The sequence below is a fragment of the Bos taurus genome, chromosome 7 (assembly GCF_002263795.3).
Source record: "Bos taurus isolate L1 Dominette 01449 registration number 42190680 breed Hereford chromosome 7, ARS-UCD2.0, whole genome shotgun sequence".
NCBI lineage: Eukaryota > Metazoa > Chordata > Mammalia > Artiodactyla > Bovidae > Bos > Bos taurus.
The window spans coordinates 34,445,092-34,469,932 of record NC_037334.1 but is presented as its reverse complement, the minus strand read 5'-3'; positions in this window follow the sequence as shown (position 1 = coordinate 34,469,932).

Sequence of the window (24,841 nt, the reverse complement as noted above, 5' to 3'; positions counted from 1 at the left end):
ACCGCAAAATGTAGTGTTTTAAAACAACAATTGTGTTACGGCTCATGATTCTTTGGGTTAACTGGGCAGTTGTCTTTGATGGGACCTTACATGGTTGCAGTCAGCCAGTCGCTGAGACTGATGTCTTGAGAGATTTGACCGTGCTGCTGGAGTGGCTGAGCCTCTCCTCTTCCTGAGGTCTCTGGTTACTATTACTCAAGATATGCCCTAAGTGCAGGAGCAGAAGTTTCTAGGCCTTCTTAAGGTGGATACCCAGAACAGGCACAGTGTCACTTCTGCTTCATTCTGCTGGTTGAAGCAAGTTGCAGGCTCTGCGTGGGGTCCTCGAGACTGCCATCAGGACTGCAGCTTCTCTAGAAGAAAAGAACTTAGAAATACTATCATACTCACAGTTAAGATTTACTCCAGTGAAAGGGCACAGGTTAAAATCAGCAAAGGAAACAAGAGCATAGAGCAGAGTCCAGGAGAAACCAAGTGCAAGCGTCCGGCTGCGCTTTGCCAGTGGAGTTTTACAGATAACAATGAATTGTCTCAGCACTGGTGTGTGATAACACACACAAAGTGTGGCCAACCAGGGAGCTCACCTGAGCCTTGTCCAAGGTTTTTATTAAGGGTCAGTCTCATAAGCGTGGAATGCCCACGTGATTGACCAGAGTTACTCGGTCTCCCTATCCTCCAGAGGTCAAACTGATACAGATGGGTTCAGAGTCCAAGATGAACAAAAACAGGTGTTTACCATCAATCACACAGTTAACATGAACTATCTGGTTATGACTTAAGGCACTGGATATACACAGGGACTCTTATCAGACAGAATATGGCAAGGTCTTAGAGATTACCTCCCAGGAGCTAGTCAGAGGTCAGTCCTCTCCTTAAAAAGTACAGAATCTGACCATCCCAAGCCTGCTGAGTTGTTCTTTTATTATGTATGGGCCTAACTCCAATTTAGTCTAGGAAGGACTACACAAGGGCATGGATTCTAGGATGAATGATTGTGAGAGCCATCTTTGAAGAGTAGGTACTGTATCATTATTTTCCCCCCATGGCTCCAACAGAGACAACAGAGTATATAGGGAATCTGGATTTCTTCATGGAATAGTTTATTTTAACTGAAACTGAATATATACGTATATATACACTTTAATATAATTATATATATTTATATGTACATAAAATGAAATTATATAACGAAATGGGCTAAAGTTGTTGTCCATGTGAAAATGTGAGTCCCATCTATGCCTGATATATTAATCCTTTCAATTTAAGAAATGATTGAACACCTATTATGTGCCCAATGTCAGGCTGGGATTTGGAACCACAGTAACTCCTGGTTCCTATACCTGAGGAGTTTACTGACTGATGAGGACACTGACAATGTACAAGTAAGTTACCAATTCCAGGGATGAGGGGGAGTCCAAGGCTTTGTTAGCTTCACATAGGCTTTCTGGCTTTAACATTTTCAGTTTCTTGAGTGTTAAATGCATATCTTACAAGTAATAAGCTCAGAGACTTCCCTGGTAGTCCAGAGGTTAAGACTCTCTGCTTCCAATTCAGGGGGCATGGGTTTGATCCCTGGTTGGGGTACTCAGATCCCCAATGCCATGGCATTGCCAAAAAATAAAGTTTAAAAGCAATAAGTTCAAAGCAGTGGCAGATTTCTTTTTCAAAATCAATAGAATGTGTGTGTGTGTATAGCTAAAAGAAAAATGTTTACAGGCCATATTTTTTCGTTCAAAATAAAAATGATTGTAAATAAGTCCCTGGCAAAATATTGATTACAAGCTATACTGAATGGAAGAATCTAAAAGAAAACTAAGAAGCAACATTTTAATTAATGCTTAATTAATTAATTCTTGGAAGTATCTGAGAAATAGCAATAGGAAAGACTTTTTTAACTTTGTTGAGGTATTGTTGATTTAAAATATTGTGCTAATTTCTGCTATACTGAAAAGTCATTCAGTTATACATATATTCTTTTTCATATACTTTTCCACTGTTTTACCCGGGATGTTGAATAAAGTTGTGTTGTATTTTAGATTCCATGTATAAATGATATCATGTGGTATTCATCTTTCTCTTTCTGACTTTGCTTAGTGTGATAATCTCTTAAATCCATCCATGTTGCTGCAAATGACATTATTTCATTCTTTTTATGACTGAGTACTATTCCATATGTGTGTGTGTGTATATATATATACACACACACAAATACACCACATCTTTATCCATTCATCTGTCTATGGACATTTAGGTTGTTTTCATGTCTTGGCTATTGTAAATAGTGTTAGTATGAACATAGAGAAGGAAAGGATTTTTAAGTCTTTTTTTTTTTTTCCTAGAAATAGATTGCAGCCCAACTTGCAAAGTTAGATAAACTCTGGTTTCATATCCTCATCTTCAGTGATGTATATCTATGTCCCTTGAGGCCTCAGGCCAGGACACAGAAGTATATGATTGAACTGACCCAGGGAGGATGACCCTTCCATGTTCCTTTCCAGCCACGCCACTGAACCAGATTTCATGGGTCCTGCCCATCATTTGATTCTGTCTGCTCTCTTATCACTAATCACTACCCTGAGATCCTTGAGTCTGGGAGAAGAAACATTGACAAACAGCACGTGCTCTTACTGGCAAAGGAATGGAGCAGGCCCAAGAACAGCCTGAGGATGAAGCCCTGGGTGGGGTTTAGACGCTGACTGTGTTCCATCACCAGTGGAAGTTTCCTTGTGGCTCTAGACAAGGTAGAGGTCTTTTCCTTTTCACTGGGTTACATTCAGAGAGTTCGTGTCCGAAGTCCTATTTGGGTAAATCACACTTCCCAGTACATGCTAATGTGACAGAATTTTTTAATTTCTCCTGATTGCAAAATATGGTCTTTGAAGTTTTAGTTTGTTTTATCTATCCTTTGAAAAGACCCTGATGCTGGGAAAGATTGAGGGCAGGAGAAGGGGACGACAGAGGATGAGATGGTTGGATGGCATCACTGACTCAATGGACATGGGTTTGGGTGCACTCTGGGAGTTGGTGATGGACAGGGAGGCCTGGCGTGCTGCGATTCATGGGGTCGCAAAGAGTTGGACACCACTGAGTGACTGAACTGAACTGCTCTATCCTTTGACTAACCACACAACTTCAACCAAGAATAAATACTATGTAAACATGACCGATGGCTGAAAAACCTATCCTTTGTTTTGAACTATGTTCTAAAGTTTGGCTTTTATTCATTAGCAGACCAAGAAGGACAATGGCATCTCTAATATGCATTAAAGTCGAGTTTGCCACGCTCTCCTCTTCCAGACTTTAAAAGCAGCGATCTCACTGATGGTGCATTGGCTCCTGTTCCTTTTAGTGTCAGGGAAAGGGAAGCAGCCATCTTGGAGAGAGGCTCTCACCTCCTGGTCGCTGTCAGTAGAGAATGAATTTGGAATCTGAGACAATCTAAACTTTTCAATCATGTTCCAATGGTGGTATCAATACAGATGTTAACCCTGGGGGCTTACCTTTAATTATACTGTTTGGTTCTCATATTTTTTATAATTAATTTTATTGGAGAATAGTTGCTCTACAGGTTCCCATAATATTTAAGAAAATCATTCTACACATATGTGAAGAGTATAGTTTTGTGAAAGGAACCTGAAATTCTAAATTGGTATGAAAGTTCAGTTCAGTTCAGTCGCTCAGTCATGTCCAACTCTTTGCAACACCATGAATCGCAGCACGCCAGGCCTCCCTGGCCATCACCAACTCCTGGAGTTCACTCAAACTCATGTCCATCGAGTTGGTGATGCCATCCAGCCATCTCATCCTCTGTCGTCCCCTTCTCCTCCTGCCCCCAATCCCTCCCAGCATCAGAGTCTTTTCCAATGAGTCAACTCTTCGCATGAGGTGGCCAAAGTACTGGAGTTTCAGCTTCAGCATCATTCCTTCCAAAGAACACCCAGGGCTGACCTCCTTCAGAATGGACTGGTTGGAAAACTTTTATGCAAATCATACAAGAGAGAAAAACCATGAGTCTGAGCACATAGTTGGGCTGCCCTTTTCCCTCACCATTTGAGGGTATTTTCTGTAGATGTGCTTCCATGTGAGGACTGTATCTTTTCGTCTGACAGTGCTTGACACTAAGGTAGGAATTCCAGGGTCACAGCCTTTCCTGAGCGGAGCAGCTTTTGCAAGTATGCATGGGAATAATCTAAACTGGATAGGGTCGAAGACTTTTTTAATTTTTTTGTCTTTTAAGCTTTTCATTTTTAAATAGTTGTAGTCATAAAGCATTGTAAAGATGGTGCAGAGAGTCCTTTGTACCTTGTATACAGCTTGGTCTATGGTGACCTGTTGTATGGGTGTAGTACAATCCCAAAACCAGGAATTGATATTGGTACTAGATAGTGACTTTATTTAGTTTTCACTAAATAAGGTTCATTTTTTCTGATCTGCACTCATGTGTGTGTATGTGTATAGAGTTCTATGTAACTTTATCCCATGTATCTGCTGCTGCTAAGTCGCTTCAGTCGTGTCTGACTCTGTGCAACCCCATAGACAGCAGTGCACAAGGCTCCCCCGTCCCTGGGATTCTCCAGGCAAGAACACTGGAGTGGGTTGCCATTTCCTTTTCCAACGCATGAAAGTGAAAAGTGAAAGTGAAGTCACTCAGTCTTGTCTGACTCTTAGCGACTCCATGGACTGCAGTCTACCAGGCTCCTCTGTCCATGGGATTTTCCAGGCAAGAGTACTGGAGTGGGGTGCCATTGCCTTCTCCAATCCCATGTATAGATTCCTATAACCACCACCATAATCAAGATACAGAACCACAAAAGAATTCTCCCATGCTACCTGCTCCAACTCATTAGTCTTGCTCTGTACTCATACCTGTTGCCATTCCATTCCCTTCCCATCCCTAATAACCAATCATCTGTTCTCCACCTCTAATTTTATCTCTTTGAGAATGTTATGTTAAACAAAAACAAAACTCTTTGAGACTGACCTCTTTTTCGCTAACATATTTGACCTCTTGCATGTATCAGTAACTCATTCCCTTTATTGCTGAGTAGTATTCCATTATATGGATGTATTAGAGTCTATTAAACCATTCACCCACTGAGTGATTTCTGGGTTGATTTAAGTTTTCATTCATGTCCTTTTGTCTTTATTGTGTTTCATTCTTTCCTCCTCCTTTACTTCCTCCTCCTCCTCCTCCTCTTCTCAGTAAACTTACTGAAGTGTAACATACATGTGGAAAATTATAAGGGTACAGTGCTATAAATTTCTCACAAAGGGAACACACCTGTTAAGCAGCACTCCGGCTAAGAAAAAGAACATTTTGGGAATTCCCTGGTGGGCCAGTGGTTAAGACTCAGGGATTTCACTGCCATGGGCCTGGGTTCAATCCCTGGTTGGGGAACTGTGATCCCACAAGCCATGGGATGTACCAGAACAAAACAGAAAAACATAAGTGCTGCCCAGGAGTCCCCACCGAAGGCATCCAGTATTTGACTTCTAGTACTAGATTAGTTTTGCCTGTTTTTGAACTTCATATAAATGGAATCGTTCAGTATATACTCTTTCGTATCTGGCTTCTCTTGTAAGATTCATCAAGTATTCTCTTGAACCATCTCTAAGAGTGACTGACTGCCAACTTTAGGAAGCAAATACCAATGTGGATACTCTCCAAGGTATGTCGTAGTTAGATATGGCCTAATGTCAGCTGCCAACCAATAGCAGTTCTGATGTCTAACAAACAACAATGACCAAATAATGGGGTAATGGGATAATGATGAGGATGATGCTGTGACCTACGTAAGTTCTGAAATATGTACTACTGTGTACCAAACTCCTACCCTCTCCTCCTTCTTAGTCCATCTTTTCACGGAAATAAGAGTTACTTTTACGGAGGAATAGTTTTGGTAGGGGGAAGCAGATATTACCAAGAAGCAAGACTAATGAGTTGGAGCAGGGATCATAGCCCTGAGCGGTGGTGAACCATCACCATCAGCTTCGTGGTATCGCAAGAAGGGGCACCCCTAAAGGAAGCGGTCAGTTGCCTGACCTGTGCCTCCAACCCTCTCCCCCACATTTCCTCTCCTTTAACAGAACTGCTGCTGTGGTTATAATTTGAAAACCGTACATGCAAGTAAGGGTGGATCAGGGAAATGTTGATGGAAGTTCTCACAGATGATAAAATTGTTCTTTGCTCCAGAAAAGAGGAAGTGGCACATTGAGGGTTATTTCCGTCAAGATTAGTTCTTGCGGAGACAGAATGGCTATCTCTGAATTTAATCCTTTCCTGTATTCTGGTGAATTTTCTGTTCCTTTTGCAGGTATCATTTATTGATCATCTTGGGAGTCCGTCTTTCCCACACTGGATATGATGCTGTCATGAAGCATTTGCTGGGGCTAACATGCCAGGTTGGCTCAGTGGTAAAGAATCCTCCTACCAGTGCAGGAGACGTGGCTTCGATTCCTGGGTTGGGAAGATCCCTTGGAGCAGGAAATGGCAACCCACTCCAGTATTCTTGCTTGGAAACTCCCATAGAAAGAGAGCCTGATGGGTTATGGTCCGTGGAATCACAAAGAGTTGGACATGACTGAGTGACTGAGCATGCACACATATGCAACATAACACAGCTGTTCTGTACTGTACTTTCTCACTGGGAGGTGTACGATGTTCTCTGTTTTATAGAAGAGGAACTAACACTGAAAAGATAAGAAAATTTCCCAGTGACTCAGTGGTAGGTGGTAGAGCCAGGTCTTGAACCCAGGACCAACACTGAGAGCCCTACTCTCTACACAGCCTGCTACAGAAAATGGGTCGGTGGCTGAGTTGAATTGGGTGTTCAGTGGCAGAATGTTCTGTGATAGGTCAAAGAAAGTTGTTGTTAAAAAATTACCTAAATCATCTCAGTCCTGTCCTTACCTATGTGAGGCTTGATCGTGCACATCCAAATTCAAATGCTGACAATTATTAGAAGTAACAACCAACTTATTATTGAAAGCAAGAAAATTGAGATCCATACTATCATATCCACAAATCAGATAACTGGGTTAAACATGTGGGTGAGGGAACCCACTTGCTGTGTAGGTTACTATTTTTTCCATCTTTTGTTACTTTCGTCTGTTAAGCCAAGATAGTATTTTTTAAATTAGTTCATTTGTTTTCAATTTATTTTGATTGGAGGATAATTATGATATTGTAGTGTTTTTTCGGCCATACATGAACATGAATTGGCCACAGGTATACATGTGTCCCCACTATCCCGAACCACCCCCTACCCCATCCCTCTGGATTGTCCCCGAGCACTGGCTTTGGGTGCCCTGCTTCACTCATTGAATTTGCACTCATCTATTTTATATATGGTAATATAGAAAATAATTGTAATACTTAAATAACTGATGCAAAGCACTTGGGTAAAGAAGAGTGATTAGCACATAGTAAGGGCTTGGTTCTTTTTTTTAAAACCTGAAATTTTAATTTTATTTTTATTTTTAAACTTTACAATATTGTATTGGTTCTGCCATATACCGAAATGAATCCGCCACAGGCATACATGTGTTCCCCATCCTGAACCCTCCTCCCTCCTCCCTCCCCATACCATCCCTCTGGGTCGTCCCAGTGCACCAGCCCCAAGCATCCAGTATCGTGCATCGTATCTGGACTGGCGACTCGATTCATATATGGTATTATACATATTTCAATGCCATTCTCCCAAATCATCCCACCCTCTCCCTCTCCCACAGAGTCCAAAAGACTGTTCTATACATCAGTGTCTCTTTCTTATTAGCTGCCATTGTCGTCATCATCACCATTTCCTGGAAAATGTGGACAAGGATGTGAAAGTGATGGGAGTGGTTTGGAGTGTGACCTGAGGCTGGGTTGCTGGGCTAAGATATCTCTGTAGTTAGTAACTGCCTTGTCTAAGAAGGCAGTTACTGCTAGTTGCCGAATCTTATATTTGAATAAGCTTTCATTATCCAGGCTGTTTGATGCAGAAGGACTCCGATGCACAAAATTTATTTAGGAGAATTGGTTAATCCTTGGGACATTTAAAATGAACAATTTATGTAGATATATTCCTAAGTATTTTATTCTTTTCGTTGCAATGGTGAATGGAATTGTTTCCTTAATTTCTCTTTCTGTTTTCTCATTATTAGTGTATAGGAATGCAAGGGATTTCTGTGTGTTGATTTTATATCCTGTAACTTTACTATAGTCATTGATTAGTTCTAGTAATTTTCTGGTGGAGTCTTTAGGGTTTTCTATGTAGAGGATCATGTCATCTGCAAATAGTGAGAGTTTTACTTCTTCTTTTCCAATTTGGATTCCTTTTATTTCTTTTTCTGCTCTGATTGCTGTGGCCAAAACTTCCAAAACTATGTTGAATAGTAATGGTGAAAGTGGGCACCCTTGTCTTGTTCCTGACTTTAGAGGAAATGCTTTCAATTTTTCACCATTGAGGATAATGTTTGCTGTGGGTTTGTCATATATAGCTTTTATTATGTTGAGGTATGTTCCTTCTATTCCTGCTTTCTGGAGAGTTTTTATCACAAATGGGTGTTGAATTTTGTCAAAGGCTTTCTCTGCATCTATTGAGATAATCATATGGTTTTTATTTTTCAATTTGTTAATGTGGTGTATTACATTGATTGATTTGAGGATATTGAAGAATCCTTGCATCCCTGGGATAAAGCCCACTTGATCATGGTGTATGATCTTTTTAATGTGTTGTTGGATTCTGATTGCTAGAATTTTGTTTAGGATTTTTGCATCTATGTTCATCAGTGATATTGGCCTGTAGTTTTCTTTTTTTGTGGCATCTTTGTCAGGTTTTGGTATTAGGGTGATGGTGGCCTCATAGAATGAGTTTGGAAGTTTACCTTCCTCTGCAATTTTCTGGAAGAGTTTGAGCAGGATAGGTGTTAGCTCTTCTCTAAATTTTTGGTAGAATTCAGCTGTGAAGCCGTCTGGACCTGGGCTTTTGTTTGCTGGAAGATTTCTGATTACAGTTTCAATTTCTGTGCTTGTGATGGGTCTGTTAAGGTTTTCTATTTCTTCCTGGTCGAGTTTTGGAAAGTTGTACTTTTCTAAGAATTTGTCCATTTCTTCCTCGTTGTCCATTTTATTGGCATATAATTGTTGATAATAGTCTCTTATGATCCTTTGTATTTCTGTGTTGTCTGTTGTGATCTCTCCATTTTCGTTTCTAATTTTATTGATTTGATTTTTCTCCCTTTGTTTCTTGATGAGTCTGGCTAATGGTTTGTCAATTTTATTTATCCTTTCAAAGAACCAGCTTTTGGCTTTGTTGATTTTTGCTATGGTCTCTTTTGTTTCTTTTGCATTTATTTCTGCTCTAATTTTTAAGATTTCTTTCCTTCTACTAACCCTGGGGTTCTTCATTTCTTCCTTTTCTAGTTGCTTTAGGTGTAGAGTTAGGTTATTTATTTGACTTTTTTCTTGTTTCTTGAGGTGTGCCTGTATTGCTATGAACTTTCCCCTTAGGACTGCTTTTACTGTGTCCCACAGGTTTTGGGTTGTTGTGTTTTCATTTTCATTTGTTTCTATGCAAATTTTGATTTCTTTTTTGATTTCTTCTGTGATTTGTTGGTTATTCAGCAGCGTGTTGTTCAGCCTCCATATGTTGGAATTTTTAATAGTTTTTCTCCTGTAATTGAGGTCTAATCTTACTGCATTGTGGTCAGAAAAGATGCTTGGAATGATTTCTATTTTTTTGAATTTACCAAGGCTAGCTTTATGGCCCAGGATGTGATCTATCCTGGAGAAGGTTCCATGTGCGCTTGAGAAAAAGGTGAAATTCATTGTTTTGGGATGAAATGTCCTATAGATATCAATTAGGTCTAACTGGTCTATTGTATCGTTTAAAGTTTGTGTTTCCTTGTTAATTTTCTGTTTAGTTGATCTATCCATAGGTGTGAGTGGGGTATTAAAGTCTCCCACTATTATTGTGTTATTGTTAATTTCTCCTTTCATACTTGTTAGCATTTGTCTTACATACTGCGGTGCTCCTGTGTTGGGTGCATATATATTTATAATTGTTATATCTTCTTCTTGGATTGATCCTTTGATCATTATGTAGTGACCTTCTTTGTCTCTTTTCACAGCCTTTGTTTTAAAGTCTATTTTATCTGATATGAGTATTGCTACTCCTGCTTTCTTTTGGTCCCTATTTGCATGGAAAATCTTTTTCCAGCCCTTCACTTTCAGTCTGTATGTGTCCCCTGTTTTGAGGTGGGTCTCCTGCAGACAACATATGTAGGGGTCTTGTTTTTGTATCCATTCAGCCAGTCTTTGTCTTTTGGTTGGGGCATTCAACCCATTTACGTTTAAGGTAATTACTGATAAGTATGATCCCGTTGCCATTTACTTTATTGTTTTGGGTTCGAATTTATACACCATTTTTGTGTTTCCTGTCTAGAGAATATCCTTTAGTATTTGTTGGAGAGCTGGTTTGGTGGTGCAGAATTCTCTCAGCTTTTGCTTGTCTGAGAAGCTTTTGATTTCTCCTTCATACTTGAATGAAATCCTTGCTGGGTACAATAATCTGGGCTGTAGGTTATTTTCTTTCATCATTTTAAGTATGTCTTGCCATTCCCTCCTGGCTTGAAGAGTTTCTATTGAAAGATCAGCTGTTATCCTTATGGGAATTCCCTTGTGTGTTATTTGTTGTTTTTCCCTTGCTGCTTTTAATATTTGTTCTTTGTGTTTGATCTTTGTTAATTTGATTAATATGTGTCTTGGGGTGTTTCGCCTTGGGTTTATCCTGTTTGGGATTCTCTGGGTTTCTTGGACTTGGGTGATTATTTCCTTCCCCAGTTTAGGGAAGTTTTCAACTATTATCTCCTCAAGTATTTTCTCATGGTCTTTCTTTTTGTCTTCTTCTTCTGGAACCCCTATGATTTGAATGTTGTAGCGTTTAATATTGTCCTGGAGGTCTGTGAGATTGTCCTCATTTCTTTTAATTCGTTTTTCTTTTATTCTCTCTGATTCATTTATTTCTACCATTCTATCTTCTAATTCACTAATCCTATCTTCTGCCTCTGTTATTCTACTATTTGTTGCCTCCAGAGTGTTTTTAATTTCATTTCTTGCATTATTCATTATATATTGACTCTTTTTTATTTCTTCTAGGTCCTTGTTAAACCTTTCTTGCATCTTCTCAATCCTTGTCTCCAAGCTATTTATCTGTGATTCCATTTTAATTTCAAGATTTTGGATCAATTTCACTATCATTATTCGGAATTCTTTATCAGGTAGATTCCCTATCTCTTCCTCTTTTGTTTGGTTTGGTGGGCATTTATCCTGTTCCTTTATCTGCTGGCTATTCCTCTGTCTCTTCATCTTGTTTAAATTGCTGAGTTTGGGGTGTCCTTTCTGTATTCTGGCAGTTTGTGGAGTTCTCTTTATTGTGGCTTTTCCTCGCTGTGTGTGGGTTTGTACAGGTGGCTTGTCAAGGTTTCCTGGTTAGGGAAGCTTGTGTCGGTGTTCTGATGGGTGGAGCTGTATTTCTTCTCTTTGTTCAGTCGCGCTGTGGGGAGGGAGGGAGGGATGCTGCAAACAAATAACACTGGCGTGCGCTCGCAGTGCCTCAGCCACACTGGGTCTGCCCCCGCTCACGGCGCGTGTAGCCTCCCTGCCCACACTGCTCGGGCTCTAGGTTGTTCCGCCGGGAACAATCCGAGGCTGGCCCTGGGCTGCATGTACCTCCCAGGTCCAAGCCGCTCAGGTTCAGGCACTCGGGTAGTCCTCAGAGGCGCAGACTCAGTTGGGCCTGAGTTTTGTGCTCTTCCCAGGTCTGAGCAGCTCAAGTGATGAGGTGTTTGGTGAGCACCAATGCTGCGACTTATCGCCTCCCCGCCACTCGGTTATCTGGGTGTAAAACCGGCACACCTTCTCAGGCAGATGTTAACCGTCCAGACCTCCAAGAAGTTTTAGTTAGCAAAGAAGCCTGCTTACAGTTTTATAGATAATGTCTCTCTGGGGCTGCGATTGCCCCCTTCCGGCTCTGGCTGCCTGTCACCGGAGGGGGAAGGTCTGCAGCCGGCTATCTCTGTTCAGTTCTTTGTTCCGTGCGTGGGCCTGGCGGTGTCTTAGGTTGGGGCTGGCTTTTCGCGTGGTAGATATCCCACAGTCTGGTTTGCTAGCCCAAATTATTTCGCTCAGATAGCACTCAGGGTATTCAGGCCAGATTCTTACTCTAAGCGATGCAGCCCGCGCTGCGCCTCCCTGCCCAGCCCCCGCTTGCTAATGGCGCGTGCAGGCGTCTGCGCTGCTTCTCCGCTGGGGGAGTTACCGTAGGACTCGCAGTCTTCGAGTTTTAATTGTTTATTTATTTTTTCTCCCTGTTATGTTGCCCTCTGTGCTTCCAAAGCTTGGCACAGATTCGGCAGTGAGAAGGTTTCCTGGTGTTTGGAAACTTCTCTCTTTTTAAGACACCCTTCCCGGGACGGAACTCCGTCCCTCCCTCTTTTGTCTCTTTTTTTGTCTTTTATATTTTTTCCTACCTCCTTTCGAAGAGTTGGATTGCTTTTCTGGGTGCCTGATGTCCTCTGCCGGCATTCAGAAGTTGTTTTGTGGAATTTACTCAACGTTTAAATGCTCTTTTGATGAATTTAAAGAAACTAAAGACCTATATATAGAAAACTATAAAACACTGGTGAAAGAAATCAAAGAGGACACTAATAGATGGAGAAATATACCATGTTCATGGATTGGAAAAATCAATATAGTGAAAATGAGTATACTACCCAAAGCAATTTATAGATTCAATGCAATCCCTATCAAGCTACCAACAGTATTCTTCACAGAGCTAGAACAAATAATTTCACAATTTGTATGGAAATACCAAAAACCTCGAATAGCCAAAGCGATCTTGAGAAAGAAAAATGGAACTGGAGGAATCAACCTACCTGACTTCAGGCTCTACTACAAAGCCACAGTTATCAAGACAGTATGGTACTGGCACAAAGACAGAAATATAGATCAATGGAACAAAATAGAAAGCCCAGAGATAAATCCACGCACATATGGACACTTTATCTTTGACAAAGGAGGCAAGAATATACAATGGATTAAAGACAATCTCTTTAACAAGTGGTGCTGGGAAATCTGGTCAACCACTTGTAAAAGAATGAAACTAGAACACTTTCTAACACCATATACAAAAATAAACTCAAAATGGATTAAAGATCTCAACGTAAGACCAGAAACTATAAAACTCCTAGAGGAGAACATAGGCAAAACACTCTCTGACATACATCACAGCAGGATCCTCTATGACCCACCTCCCAGAATATTGGAAATAAAAGCAAAAATAAACAAATGCGACCTAATTAAACTTAAAAGCTTCTGCACATCAAAGGAAACTATTAGCAAGGTGAAAAGACAGCCTTCAGAATGGGAGAAAATAATAGCAAATGAAGCAACCGACAAACAAATAATCTCAAAAATATACAAGCAACTCCTACAGCTCAACTCCAGAAAAATAAATGACCCAATCGAAAAATGGGCCAAAGATCTAAATAGACATTTCTCCAAAGAAGACATACAGATGGCTAACAAACACATGAAAAGATGCTCAACATCACTCATTATCAGAGAAATGCAAATCAAAACCATTATGAGGTACCATTTCACACCAGTCAGAATGGCTGTGATCCAAAAGTCTACAAATAATAAATGCTGGAGAGGGTGTGGAGAAAAGGGAACCCTCTTACACTGTTCGTGGGAATGCAAACTAATACAGCCACTATGGAGAACAGTGTGGAGATTCCTTAAAAAACTGGAAATAGAACTGCCTTATGATCCAGCAATCCCACTGCTGGGCATACACACTGAGGAAACCAGAAGGGAAAGAGACACGTGTACCCCAATGTTCATCGCAGCACTGTTTATAATAGCCAGGACATGGAAGCAACCTAGATGTCCATCAGCAGATGAATGGATAAGAAAGCAGTGGTACATATACACAATGGAGTATTACTCAGCCATTAAAAAGAATACATTTGAATCAGTTCTAATGAGGTGGATGAAACTGGAGCCTATTATACAGAGTGAAGTAAGCCAGAAGGAAAAACACCAATACAGTATACTAACGGATATATATGGAATTTAGAAAGATGGTAACGATAACCCTGTATACGAGACAGCAAAAGAGACACTGATGTATAGAACAGTCTTATGGACTCTGTGGGAGAGGGAGAGGGTGGGAAGATTTGGGAGAATGGCATTGAAACATGTAAAATATCATGTATGAAACGAGATGCCAGTCCAGGTTCAATGCATGATACTGGATGCTTGGGGCTGGTGCACTGGGACGACCCAGAGGGATGGTATGGGGAGGGAGGAGGGAGGAGGGTTCAGGATGGGGAACACATGTATACCTGTGGTGGATTCATTTTTATATTTGGCAAAACAAAAAGAAAAAAGAAAAAAAATAAAATAAAATGAACAATTTATATTTGAGAAAGATTCCTATTTAGAGATAAATAGTAATACTCATTTTGAAAATATTCACTAGCTATTGTGTTGCACCTTTCTCTTTACTTTTGAAATATAATAATGTATTCAACCAAGCCTACCAGGGCTGTGCTAACAGTTCCATCCAACCAGAACCACATTCCGTCTTACCAGGCCGCCATTCCCTTCAACAATGACCCCTCTCATTCCTGGTGCTCAGCTGAGGCTGTATTCTTGGAGGCTCCCAGCTCTAAGAAAGGTGATTGGTTGGTCTCTTCTGCATTATCCTTGTCCCTGGCTGTAGATTTGACTTAAATCTCATGTACCCTATATGTAAACCATATGGACACCATCTGATAAGTGTCTTTCTTCTCTGTTAGCTTTTCAGCACTAAGCTGAAACCTTCTGAGCCTGCTTGCCTCTGGCCCCTTCAGTCTCTGTTATGGCTCGTTTGTTCTAAATCCTGGAATTTCCAAGGTCATGACAAAATGAGTGTGGAGGAACAGGGGTGGTTAACACTTGTTACAGTGCTCTGGATTCACAGGTATTGACTCTGGCAAAACTTCATTGTTGAGTGAGAGATGCTTTATGTTAACTGTTTAAATCTATACTTCACCAGAACACGGGACCTCTGCCCATATGTTGGCAATCATTATTTGGCCAGGGTTTCAGAAATTGTTCTGACTTCTAACGTTATGTCTTGCTGTCATTCAGTGGCCCAGAGTTGAGTTAAGAATACATGTTGTCAAGTCCCTGGACTCATAGTGTATTAGGACCTATCGCCGTTTAGGTTGTAATCATTTACATTCTGCCGCTCAGCTTCCATTCTCTTTCTGTTGTTAACGACATCTGGGTTACTCTGTAGGTCAGGAGTACCACCTGTCCCCAACTCTCTTTCCAGACACTGATGGCACCTCTGACGACAGCTGGGCACATGACCTGGGTCTGGCCAATCAGAGCATGTCCTCCCTTTTGCACCAATGATTGATTCAAGGTTGAATATATAATACACCTTTGCAATGAGGCTCAACTATAAATCAACCTAGCACTTTTGCTTGAGACATAGGCCAAGAATCATCCTTTCTCCTCAGTGGACTTGAAACTGTGACGCTATGAGTCTGGAGCTTCTGGCAACCAGTGTGCTTCCCTGAGAAGCAGAGGGATGGAGATAAAGTGAGTTGTGATGCTATCATCTGAGGCAGTACGTCCAGTCACACCTGCGGTCGCCTCTTCCTGGACTTCCTCAGTTCCAAGAGCTGATATATTTACTTTTTTTTTTTTTTTTTGGCTTAAGCCAGTTTGAGTTATTTCTTTTCTATAACCGAAAGAGTTCTGATTGATACTAGATGATTGCTAGGTTGGTTTTATATTCCATGTGGAAAACTCTTGCTCTTTTAGAGAAGGGAGAGGGAACCTAAGAAACCTTAGTGCTGGAAATTTTGCCTAGAAACAAACCAGTGGGCACTGGGCCTGGTCAAGGGAGGCAGACCAGCTAGAATTCAGAATTAAAGTCTGTCCTAAACTATCATGAGAATATATTAATTCAAATTAAAATATATTATTTTAAAGCATTTGTGATCATTTAAAGTATTTTGGGGGCTGGTGGCTCAGTGGTAAAGAATCTTCCTGCCAATGCAGGAGATGTAGGTATGATCCCTGGGTGGGGAAGATCTCCTAGAGAAGGAAATACCTGCTCCAGTATTCTTCCCTGGAAAATCCCATGGACAGAGGAGCCTGGCAGGCTACAGACCATGGGGTCACAAAGAGCTGGACACAACAGTTTTCTCATCTGTACAGTGGGTTTATCCAGAGTACCTTTCTCAAATAATCATTAAGGCACATCGAACAGAATGTCCAACACCTCCTCAATAAATATAAGCTATCACTATTAATAATGCTCTGAACTTTTTCTCTTGGGATTGTGTGATGTATCATCTTATATCTCTGAACCAGAACTAAGAGTCAAAATAATGTAAACTAGAAGTACAAGCTCTCCAGAAAGAAGATGTTAGGGTTTTTAAACATTCCTTAAGCTAACTAAGATTTGTTTGCTAGCTCTTCCAAGTTGGTAAGTTAAGGGAAATCTAAGCACTGGTTGTTTTCTTCTATTTAGTGAAGGACAAAGTTATCTAACTATTGTTCCTCTTGCTCAGTTTAAGGCTGCTCCAAGTTGTCAATGACAGTCCTTCTCCTGATGGAGTTAAGAGTTCAGACCCAGCTTTACCTCCTGGGCACTTAAAAACACAATGAAAAAAACCACAGCACAAATCAAAACCCTCATCAAATTCAATTTCTTTATTTAGTATAAGGGTGGGAACTCTTATCTCCATTTTATAGGTGAGAAAATGAAGTCTCAGGAAGGACTGTTGCACACACAGCGGGTATGTGGTGTAGCTGGGACGGTGGCTGCCCTCTTAGCCACCGCAGGTACCGCCCCTTGCCTGTGAACCCTCCAGTCTAGCGGGGTGAAGTCCTCACCCTCCGGCTCCTGAGCCCACATTCGTTCAGTACAGGTCTGAGAACATCAGCAGGCCTAGTGCCTAACAGTTAGTACCCCCATGGCCACCTGAAAGGCTGATGGTGGGATTTTCCAGTGGCAAACTACAGAGTGTGGGGGCAGAGCTGGATCACCTTGAGGGAAAAAAGATATCTTTCCTGGGAAGAATTGTTATATTCTTATTACATCTGACTGCTGCTCTGAAAATTTGGAGAAGATGTTTCACTGTGGAAGGACAATCACTCTTTCTTAGTGAACCACTCAATAATTGATTTGATTAAACGTGGTTAATATAGAAACCGGATGTAGGTAAAATGTACCTACTCTTTTTTTAATGCTGAAAAGGAGGAAATAGAGATGTTTATTTGAAACAAATGATTTATTTTACATGAATTTTTGTATAGGTGACATGCCTTGTTCTATGATGAATTTATTTATAAGATGAATTTAAAACAGTGGTAATGAACACCTTCCATCACCCTTACCATCTTTGAAGTGTCCCTTATCACAGTGATGGCTGTTATCTGAGGTCTGTTGTTACTGTTAGATGTTATTATTGGCTTGCCTTGTCTTCCTGTGATGTGTGTGTGTGTGTATGGTGGGGGTGGGGGGTGTCACTTGGTGACAATAGAAATTAACAAAAAGCATGAGCTGAGACTGAAACAGCCGTGACCACGTGAATGCTAGTGATCCTCATCACACAGCAATGCCCAGGTGTGTGTTCGCGAATAGTCACGACCACCACACTGCACAACACCGAGGGCTCCACTCGCACCAGACTCAGACATCCAAGGCTCCTTAGACGCCAAAGGGGACTGTGCTAGGATATGACGGAGAGGGAAGGGCTGAAATGTGGGGGAGGTGCGCCTGTGTGGCTTCTCGGTGGCTCAGAGTTCACTTACTCTATTTCTAATAGCTTCTCACTTTAACTGGGAATCTACTCTTCTCCTACTCCTAATGTAGATAGAGCTAATTTCACCCCCAGCTCTAAATGTATCTGAGACCCAGGTCCAACCAGTCAAAGCTTCATCTTCCCCTGACTGCAGAGACGGGTCATGACAAGCCACTGGGACTCACATTCCTTGGTTGAAGCTTCTGAGCTAGAGCCTGACAGAGAGACTTAGCCTGAATACAGGCTGGCCTGCTCCCGAGAAATTTCTGAGCTTTTGGAGCCCAACTGTAAAACTGTTTTGATTTGAACAAATCTAAAGCTAGGAAGAAACACAGATAACAATGGCAAGAATACAAGTTTGTAATGAGATAGAGGCATAGATTTCTCCATAATAAATGAGCATTGTAGAAGAGGGACCAGTGTTCATAGCAGAAGAATATTAGGGAGAAGAGTCTGGGGAATTGCATCATGAGAAGTTCTGGATCTGAAATCTGTTGGAAGATTACAAGATTCAAGATGCGATGTGTCTCCCAAGTTGCAGTCAGCTCCCCCAAGCTTTTGAGATGCCTATGGCACATGACTGTGGCTGTATTCTCACTCCTTTAGCTTAGCTGAATGTTGTCAGGTCCAAAGATTCCCCCAATGCTCTTTCTTCAGCCATCTAGAGTCATCCTCACTCTTCAAAGCATCTTGGTTATGGTTTTCCCATCTTTTCTCCCAGCACATCATAACTAGATTAAGGTTTGCCTCTGACACTGTTTTTAAAAAAGGAATATTTCTACTTAGTACAACACTTTGAACTCTTTGGAGAAGAGTTATCATAGAAATCTAGTAAAAGAGTGAACTCTTGTGACAATAATTTGATCATTTATTTTCAAAATATTTTAAACTGTAGTTTGGAAAACTGCTCTATTGAATCTGTGTGTATTCATAAACATTAGTCAGTACTCAAGGAATCATATTTCTGTTGTCATAAGTTATCTCCCATTGTATTTACTCCTCCCTGTATTTTAGCCTGACATTCTGCTTGCAGCATCTGACTAACTCTGCTGAAGGGAAACTGTCTTACTCAGCTCTATTCATCATTTTTTTTTCCCCAGGCTGTGCTAACAATGAAAAAAAAAAAAAAAATCCCCAAACACCCCATATGCTTAGAGTATGAATGTTTCACCACTTATGGAGTTGAGTGTTTTAGAACTTCCCCAGCACAAAGGACTTAGAAACAATTGTGGATTATAACAGAAGATCTCTATCACTTTTGACTTTCATGCATTGGAGAAGGAAATGGCAACCCACTCCAGTGTTCTTGCCTGGAGGATCCCAGGGATGGAGAAGCCTGGTGGGCTGCCATCTATGGGGTCGCACAGAGTCGGACACGACTGAAGCGACTTAGCAGCAGTAGCAGCAGGAAAGATGTGTTTTCCTAGGCTCTAAGTCTGACCTTTCTCTGCTTACTGTTGGCCTTTCAAAGTTACTCATTGACCACTGTATCACCTAGTTATAGTGATAAGTTAATTCAAGGATTACTTGAATCACAGAACGTAGCATGTATACTCAGAAACCAGATATTTGGGCTCAGGCAGAAAATTGGAGAGCAGAGGCAGGCACTGAAGGGTTCCTTCAGCATTGAGACAGGAACCTGTTTCAATTCTGAGTGAATCTGTATGGGGAGTGCTCCATGGAAAGTCAGCCTAGGACAGCACAGGAGAAGTAAGCTGCTTTCGCTTCTATTTTCCTTGTCTCTATAGAGGGATCTGAAGGTACTGGCCCTGTCTTTGGCCAGAAGAAAGTCTCTGGATTATTAGACCAGGAAAGAGGGTGAGGGAAATAGAAACAGCCAAACTTCTGTTTTCTCCAGAGCTCTAGAGCCTAGCTCTAAGAATACTGAATGAGATGCTTTGGTGGCTCTTTACTCCCTCTTGTGGTGAGGTGGTGCCATTGTTTACTAGCTATCCTAGAGATTTTTGTTTCCACCTGAGGCAGAAATTCACTCATCCTTCAACATGAGAACATACTTCGGTTGGATGTAACTATCCAATAAGGCAATGAGCAGAGGTTCTGTGCTGCATGTGGGCACATCTCTCAGAGAGTTAAGGGATTCATCTGTTAAAAGTTGTCAAGCATGTAGATCCACTGTTCCCACCGAGAGATGGTTTAACAAATACTTTTTCCACCAACTGTTGGACTAGTAGGGGGATTTTAGGATCTGAGGAAGGAAAAAAGCACCATATATCACCCTTCCATACCAACTGAGGGTAAATAGTATAAAGTTTCCCTGCAAAAAAAGAAAAGTAGAATCTGATTTCACATATACATTTCAGTGGTATTTTATTGATTTATATATAAAATGTCACAAATATACATATTTTGCTATGAGTATTGGTAAATATTCTTTATTTAAAATTTTCTACGTTATTGTTTAACATTACATCCAAATCTTTAGCAAGCGGGTACCTACTTTGTGAAACTGGATATTCAGTTCATCGTCATTTCTGTACAGATGTATAAGTAGATATATGTGATATAATATATGCAGTAATACTGGAGTCATCTTACTCATTGGATATTTTGTCTTCTATTAATATACTTCATTTTGCAGCACAGGGAGGAGTGGAATAAATGGCACAGTGTAATTGGGAGGTCCATTTTTTAGAAACTTGAATGGGATGGGCAGTTGTACAAGAAAATGTGCCAGAGGAAGATTCTATTTTTTCCAGTAAAAATGAGCTGGCAGAAAATTTTACAGCACTGTACGTTGCTTTAGGATCATTCTCAGTAGGGCCAAGAGCATTCATTGTGTTGCTCAGTAGTTCTTAGTACTTTGGTAAATTATGCTACAGAAAAACAAAAGTAGACTCTTTTCAGCCACAAACTCTAAAAAGGCATGGCTTTAACTGGCGTGGCTGCTTAGGCATGTTCAAGTTAGCTCTAAACATTTATCTCCTCTGGTGTGGTAGGCAACATCTAAGATAGAGTTCATGATTCACCCCTCCCCCATCTTGATAGTCACACCCTTGCGTAATCTCTCCCTTTTGAATATGGACTGGACTTACTTATTTGCTTCCAATAAACTGAAGGCCACAGAAGTAATGGGTTGTTATTTCTAAGATTAGATGACAAAAAGACTAGGCTTGCCAAAACTTGGTAGCAACCAAGATGTCCTTCAATAGATGAAAAGGTAAATAAACTTTTATTGACCTCTGTATCACTGTGGTACCTCCAGATAATGGAATATTATTTAGAGCTAAAAAGAAGTGAGCTATCAAGTCATGAAAAGACATGGAGGAAACTTAAATGCATATTTCTTAATGATAGGAACCAATAAAAGTTACCTGCTGTCTATGATATTCTGGAAAAGGAAAAAACAATGAAGACAGTAAAAGATCTGTGGTTTCCATGGGTTAAGGAGAGGGAGGGATGAACAGGGAGAGCCCAGAGGATTTTTAAGGCAGTGAAACTGTTCTGTGCGGTTTAGGAATGGAAGATACCTGTCAGTATACATTTGTCAAAACCAATAAAATGTATATCACCAAGACTGAACCCTAATGTAAAATATGGACTTCGGGTGATAAGGGTGTGTTAATGTAGGCTCATCAGTTGTAGGAAATGTACCACTCTGGTGGGAGGTGTCAGTGGTGTGGGTGGCTGTACACGTGTAGGGGAAGGGGGTGTATAAGAAACTCTGTACTTTGTGCTTAATTTTGCTGTGAACCTAAAACTTCTCTAAAAGATAAAGTCTGGTGTTTTTTGTTTGTTTGTTTTTTAAAGAAACACCATGACTTCTGTTTAGATGCCTTTGAGGGAGGCCAGCTGCTCAGTTGTGAGTAGCTTTATGGAGAGAGGCCCACATGGCAAGGAACTGATATCTCCAGCCAATAACCAGTAATGACCAGAGGTCTGCCAGTGGCCACAGGAGTGGGCTCAGAGTGGGTCCTCCCCAAATGGGCCTTGAGCTGACTGCAGCCAGTCGAGACCTTGATCACAGCCTTGTGAGGGATGTTTTGAGAGACCCTGAGTTGAAGGTACCCAATTAAACTATGTCCAGATTTCTGACTCATAGAAACTGAGTAATCAATAAATATTTGTGAATTTTAACTGTTTAGGTTTTGTAGTAATATGTTGTGTAGCAACAGATAACCAATGTATTTAAAAGGAATGAAATCAGAATATGCTGTCTGATAATAAGACAGTCAGCTCAAAATCATCAACAAAAAGATTACTAGGAAATTCCCTTATTTTTGGTATTGAAAAATGTACCTGTAAAGAACTCATGCATCAAGAAAGAAAAGATCATAGAAATTAGAAAACGTTAAGCTGGAAAATCTCCAAGTTTTCTAGGAGTAAAAAAGAGAGTTTTTTAGAAGGAAAAGAGAAGATTGTGGATTATAATGAGTCATGGAATCTAAGCAAGACAGAGAAGACGACAGAAAGAGGCTCTGCGTGTCAAGAGAGAGATACAAGTGATGTGTTAGAGGTCGCACGACAGGAAAGGATTCTGCAACGTGAGTACTTGAGCCCAGAAGGTAGAATGTGTGGGTGTAAATTGCAGAACTGGTGGCTAATAACTTGTAACGAATATGTTCAGGGTATGACAATGGAAGGCAATCGCCAAAGCTGACTGGACAAAAAAGTCGCTGGAAGTGAAGGCATTAAGCAACTAGGTGGGGGCTGCTGGAGTCTCCAAGGAGAATGAAAGGAGATGAAGTGAAGAGTCGCACATCAAAACATAGACCATGTGATGAACGAGAGGTTGTGAACAGGGAGGAGGAAGACTGAAAGCAGTCAGATATGACAGTGTATAGGAAATCCCAAGTGGCTCAACTGTCATGGGAGTAGGTGTTGGAGATAAGCCAGGTTTCTTTTAAAAAACATTTCATCAGGTCATTCTACAAAGAAAGATAAAAATTGGCAGTAGCTCACTGTATACTAAAAATGGTTTTCATAGTTTAGACAATGCATAGAATTATCCGTTGCTTCCTACTGGAAGAAGCCAGCCAAGTTCTTACTCTTTTTTTTTTTTTTTACTCTTTTTCTTTTTTTTTTAAATGAAGTATGCTGAAGTTGAAGCTCCAGTATTTTGGCCATCTGTTGAGAATAGCTGACTCATTGGAAAAGTCCCTGATTCTGGGAAAGATTGAGGGCAGAAGGAGAAGAGGGCATCAGAGGATGACATGGCTGAATGGCATCACCTATGCAAAGGTCATGAACTTGGGAAAACTTGGGGAAATGGTGAGGGACAGAGAGGCCTGGCGTGCTGCAGTCCATGGGGTTGCAAAGAGCTGGGTACAACTAGGCGACTGAACAACAATACAACAATAGTTAATTTACAGTCTTGTGTTAGTTTCAGGTACATAGCAAAGTGATTCAGTTACTCATTATCCTGTTTCAGATTCTGTTCCATTGTATGTTATTACAGGATATTGAATATAGTTCCTTGTGCTATACAGTAAGTCCTTATTGTTTATTTTACGTACAGTAGTATGTATCTGTTAATCTCAAATCCTAATTTATGTGCCTCCCATCCCCTTCGGTAACCATAAGTTTGTCTTCTATGTCTGTGAGTCTATTTCTATTTTGTAAATAAGTTCACTTATCGAGTTCCTACTCCCTATTTGGGTTTTCTTAGCCTCACAATCAGTTTTACTTATCTTGCCTCTTCTCAGTCTTACCAACTTCTCCCCAAGACATTCTGCTCGCTACATGAGACACATGACAGCCTGTGGTTTCCCTAAGGGAGATACACACACGGTAACTCGGTGTGTGTCTGAAGGAGAGTTCACAAGTTCCACAAATACGTGTTTAATTCAGAGTGATGCAACTGCTTGTAACTGAGTAGGTTTTAAGCTACACAACACATATGGGATTTTATGGAGCTTGAATTATTTTTAAAAGTTATTCATTTGTATAATTACAAAAGTAGCTTTTCAGGTAATAGACAGGTAAAGCCAGATCATTGTCATGATGACCCTTGATCATTGTCATGGTCTCAAACCATGCCCAGAGTTAATCACTTAATCAGGTAGTATGATCTCAAGGGCTTTTTTCCTACACATTTACATTCTTTTAAATGTACAGTGGGGACTATGTAGTTTTGCACAGTGGATCATTTTACTCCCCTGCTTCTGAAACACTCCCCATTCTAACTGGAATAAAATCCATACTCCCCACTGTGGCCTCCAAGACTCCACACAAACAAGTCTGCCTCCCTCTGTGACCTCCTCTAGTGCCAGGAGGTATGAAGTTGTTCTTCCCACAGGGCCTTCGCATGTGCTGTTCATGCTGCTTGGAGAGCTCTGTTCCAATCCTTGCTTGACTGTTTCTTCTCAATTTTCAAATCTCAGCTCTAAATTCACCTCCTGGTAAACCTTTCCTAGATGCTCTCTCTAAATCAGTAGCTCCGTGTTTTGAATTCTGTTACCTTGTTTCATTCAGGAAACAGTTTCTACTTCTGAGCTTCGAATCCTCTCTTCACTACATGCTTGCTAAATTCACCTTTTTGTGCTATATATTTCTCATCTAAAAAATGAGGATAATTATGTACCTACTTTTTAGGTTGTTATGAGTTAATATTTGTAAAACACTAACAGTGCTTCAAACGTATCTCTGTTTGATAAATTGATAGCAGTTTTTCTTTAGCACTTGCAATGATAGGAACTTACTTAAGTGTTGTTCATCCTCTTTTTTCTCTAGATCATAAGATCTATTAAGTGTAGGGAACCTGTCCGTTCTGTTCTTACACCAAGAATAGTGCCTGACTCATGCACCCTTAAGACTGAATGCATGAATGTTCAGATCTTACCTCCCGCATAGGGATCTGAGTGTACAAGAGAGAAGTTTAAGATGGAAACCATGGTCCTGCTTTTATTAAAAACTTTTAACTTTTAGACACTGGCCACTGTAAAGTGTGATCACCATATCTTGCTCTGTTATACTAGAAATGGATGTAACTCCTCTGAACTCCACAGTAGGCTTAACCCAACTGCAA